We start from the raw sequence: 4,452 nt of genomic DNA, 5'->3' as shown, positions 1-4,452 counted from the left end.
AGCCTAGAAGAAATGATTGGGGCTTTTTAGGGACCTAAATTGAAGTAAATAGTCTTATTTTCCCCTAACCCCACCCCATCACCAAACTTCCATGCATCGACATTTACCTAAGAGAATGAAAAGAACAGTCGATAAAAAATAAAAGGGAAGCAGTAGGATCGGATAGGCTGGTTATTTAGATGAAGAACCATTGTTATGTTTGATCAATGTGCACCTTGTATTTCCAATGATTTTGTTTCCTAGAATACTGACTTGGCCGCGCTTGGTGTGTACAGAAAGGCACTACAAGTATATACCTCAAACATGTAAGTGTTGTATTGAATTAAGATTCTTACAGGGATAGAATGTGTCCTCCCTGGTGTCCCTGGCGCGAATGATATTTCGTTCTAGGAGGCTCATTCGAGTGAACAGCTGCAACAGTAAGCATTCCCTTAAAAATCACTCACGTGGAATGTTTGCAGGAACTATCATGTTATAACAAAGAGATTTATCATGCTATAAGAAGAAATAATTATCATGTTATAGCAGTTGGAATTCACATACCTTTCAGGATTTGCCATGTTGCACCAGCGAAAATTGGCATGCGTTTTAAGGATTGGTCATGCTGCGGCAAAGAGAAATGTCAGGCTAAGAAAAGGTGAGTTGCCCACATGTTCACCAACTGCCATGCTACATCAGGGCGAATTATCATGCCACGTACATACATTTTCATACATGCTTCAAGTAATTATCATGCTACATCATAAGGGAGTGTCATGCTACATACGGGTCATTTTCTTAGGAGAGTGTATGAGGGCGAACGTTTGTGTCATTCTCTCAGGAGGATGCATTTGGAGCGAACAAGATTGCCACACTCACCGTTTTGAGATTGGCATCCGGAATTGGACGCACCAAAGGGCGTTCCCTCGAGAAAACACAATAAGTTTTTTGTTGAATAATTGTTTAACATTTTTTGGCCAAAAAAATCTGTTGTTTTTCTCGCAAAAAGGTATATGTTGTTTGACACGAGTTTCAAGCTTTGTTCGTGTTGTATACAAAAAAGCTTTGTTGTTCAGGAGGCCCTCGTACCCAGCCGCCGCTAGGGTTCCTTCTGCCACCTGCCGGCGCCAACGCCGCCCTGCCTCGTCTCCTGTGGCCTTAGGGCCATGGAGGCATGGTGGATTCGGCCATTGTCGGTGGGAGGGCTTCGTTTCTAGATGTTTTTCTGACTTTTTTAGTGTTTGTGTCCTGCTCAGTGAGATGAGGCGGCGACGGATATTTCAAGATGGAATAAGTTTCTTCCCGCCTAGCCCCCGTCCGGGTGGTGCTTCTAGCGTCATTTGAGGGCGTGTGAACACTTGTCTCCGGTCGATCTCGTAGATTCGGTCGGCATTTGTCTTCGGTGGATCTACATGGATCCGATCTTTGTTCGTGTGTCTACAGGTTGGATCCTTCCGATCTAAATATCTTTTCAACGACGGTGGTTGCTGTTCTGGTGTGCTAGTCCTATAGAGCCTCAGCATGACGACTTCCGCACTGTCTATTACAACATGTTTTGCCCGGCTCAGAGGGAGGGGCGATGACGGCGACGCCTTCGGCTTGCTTAAGTGCTTGTAGTCGTCGCTAGGTGGTCTATGAATCTGGGTTGTGCTATCATGATCGATGATGAATATATTGGAAGTTTTCTCAGGAAAAAAAAAAGCTTTGTTCATGTTTAACCACAAATAAAAGGCAGGCTTCCCGCGTACTGCTAGCTCTTGCCTATTGACAGCACAAGACGAAATATTACCTGGACCAGGCCTGAGGCTGACTCTCTCCTTCCTCTTCTGACCTTTCCTTTTGAAAGCGTCTACGAGGGCAATGGCAAACGCACCAAGAACTTCCATGTTTGCACCACGCGTCGTCCCTCGTCCGCGTATATATACCCGGCCGGGGTGTCGCCTCCGCCATAGCACACACCAAAATCGTCGCATCATATTGCGCCTGCTGATTCGATCATCAAGTGCCAGCTTAGCTAGAGCCAAGAACGCGAGTAGGTCGACTGCTCGATCGGGTAGCTGCAGCCATGGTGCTCTCCCGGGACGCCTCAGACACCGACGTGTCGGTGCACTCCACGTTCGCCTCGCGCTATGTTCGGTCGTCTCTCCCGAGGTATATATGCGCGTGCATGGGTGCCTGTTGTTCTTCTTGCTCGATCGATGCTCTCGTGGTCTGTTCTTACTAATGGACCGGCTGGTGGATCCGTTGCGTGCGTGCAGGTACCGTATGCCGGAGAAGTCGATCCCCAAGGAGGCGGCGTACCAGATCATCAACGACGAGCTGATGCTCGACGGCAACCCCCGGCTGAACCTGGCGTCGTTCGTGACGACGTGGATGGAGCGCGAGTGCGACAAGCTCATCATGGCCTCCATAAACAAGAACTACGTGGACATGGACGAGTACCCCGTCACCACCGAGCTCCAGGCACGTATTATTCCGTTTTTGATTTTACCTGTCTCTGAGCCTCACAGATGTATGTAGTTGTAGTTTGTACTGACGTTGTTATTCCTTGTGCGGCATTGATCGAATTGCATTGCAGAACCGGTGCGTGAACATGATCGCGCATCTCTTCCACGCGCCGCTGGGCGAGTCGGAGACGGCCGTGGGCGTGGGCACGGTGGGATCGTCGGAGGCCATCATGCTGGCGGGGCTGGCCTTCAAGAGGAAGTGGCAGAACAGGCGCAAGGCCGAGGGCAAGCCGTTCGACAAGCCCAACATCGTCACAGGCGCCAACGTCCAAGTAACTCCTAGCTCACGAATTCATCTCCTTTGAGGTGCAAGTTGAAATTTACGTTGCGATGCTCTTGTACGTAGGTCTGCTGGGAGAAGTTCGCCAGGTACTTCGAGGTGGAGCTCAAGGAGGTGAAGCTGCGGGAGGGGTACTACGTGATGGACCCGGAGCAGGCGGTGGCGATGGTGGACGAGAACACCATCTGCGTGGCGGCGATCATTGGCTCCACGCTCAACGGCGAGTTCGAGGACGTGAAGCGCATCAACGACCTGCTCGAAGAGAAGAACAAGGAGACCGGGTGGGAGACGGCGATCCACGTGGACGCGGCGAGCGGCGGGTTCATCGCGCCGTTCCTGTACCCGGAGCTGGAGTGGGACTTCCGGCTGCCGTGGGTGAAGAGCATCAACGTCAGCGGCCACAAGTACGGCCTCGTCTACCCCGGCATCGGGCATCGGCTGGTGCGTCTGGCGCGGCAAGGACGACCTGCCGGACGACCTCGTCTTCCACATCAACTACCTCGGCACCGACCAGCCCACCTTCACGCTCAACTTCTCCAAGGGCTCCAGCCAGGTCATCGCGCAGTACTACCAGCTCATCCGCCACGGCTTCGAGGTAACTATACCTGGCTCATGTCATGAGTCGCAGTTCAAACATCCATCGATCGATCGGGAGGAGATTTGTCATTTTAATTACACGATGGATGCAGGGGTACAAGAAGATCATGGAGAACTGCCAGGAGAATGCCATGGTGATCAAGGAGGGCCTGGAGAGGACGGGCCGCTTCAACATCGTGTCCAAGGACCAAGGCGTGCCGCTGGTGGCCTTCTCCCTCAAGGACCACACCCGCCACGACGAGTTCCAGGTCTCCGACATGCTGCGCCGCTTCGGCTGGATCGTGCCGGCGTACACCATGCCGGCCGACGCGCAGCACGTCACGGTGCTCCGCGTCGTCATCCGGGAGGAGTTCAGCCGCACCCTCGCCGAGCGACTCGTCCTCGACATCGACACGGTCATGAACCAGCTCGACGCACTCCCGTCCAACGGCGTCTGCTAGTAGTAATAAGCAGTGACGATTAAGAGTCTCCAGAATCCAAATGATGGTCATCGTGTGAAACTACCGGTCTTATCTTGCTGATTCGAGTAATAGCTATGATTGTAACCAAAATTTTGCTGTGGCTTTTATGACTTGGACAGTTTGCATTGCAGTGATAGTAGTATTTCTGTTAAAGCTATAAAGTTATACAAGGTATAAAGATTTTCTAGCGCAGACTCGTGCACGAATCACTGGACTGAATTTCAGAGGACGTATTCATTAAGAATATTCTCGTATTTAAGACTATTAAAAACTCCCGTTCCAAGAGTATTTAAGACTACGATACCAACAGACATCCATCGTACAATATGCAAGACATCTGCTACTACCTCCGTCCCACAATATAAGAGTGTTTTTGACGGCCATTTGGATTCATGGGCTAGGATGGGCCGAATTCTTGTAAGATTCATAGTTCGTAGCCGAAAAAAAACAACGGACTTTTGCAGTAAAAGAAAAGGAACTTCGTTTTTTACTTTCATCCGAATGCAATTTAAGTGGTTCGCTCTCGATATAAACGAGAATAAGTATAAGTATGTGCACACACATTAAAAATAGTGAGTGCACACATGAAAATGAAAATCTTTTCTGAATCTAGTACAATCGAAGTCAC

General features: G+C 50.1%; 1 pseudogene; it reads left to right on the top strand.

Moving 5' to 3' along the window:
- Window positions 1-1,970: 1,970 nt before the first annotated feature.
- On the top strand, window positions 1,971-3,803 carry LOC123115231 (glutamate decarboxylase 1-like; annotated as a pseudogene).
- The last annotated feature ends 649 nt before the right edge of the window (window positions 3,804-4,452 follow it).

This window comes from Triticum aestivum, chromosome 5B, assembly GCF_018294505.1.
Source record: "Triticum aestivum cultivar Chinese Spring chromosome 5B, IWGSC CS RefSeq v2.1, whole genome shotgun sequence".
NCBI classification, from domain to species: domain Eukaryota; kingdom Viridiplantae; phylum Streptophyta; class Magnoliopsida; order Poales; family Poaceae; genus Triticum; species Triticum aestivum.
The sequence above is the reverse complement of the archived record's forward strand: the minus strand, read 5'-3'. Positions and strand labels throughout refer to the sequence as shown.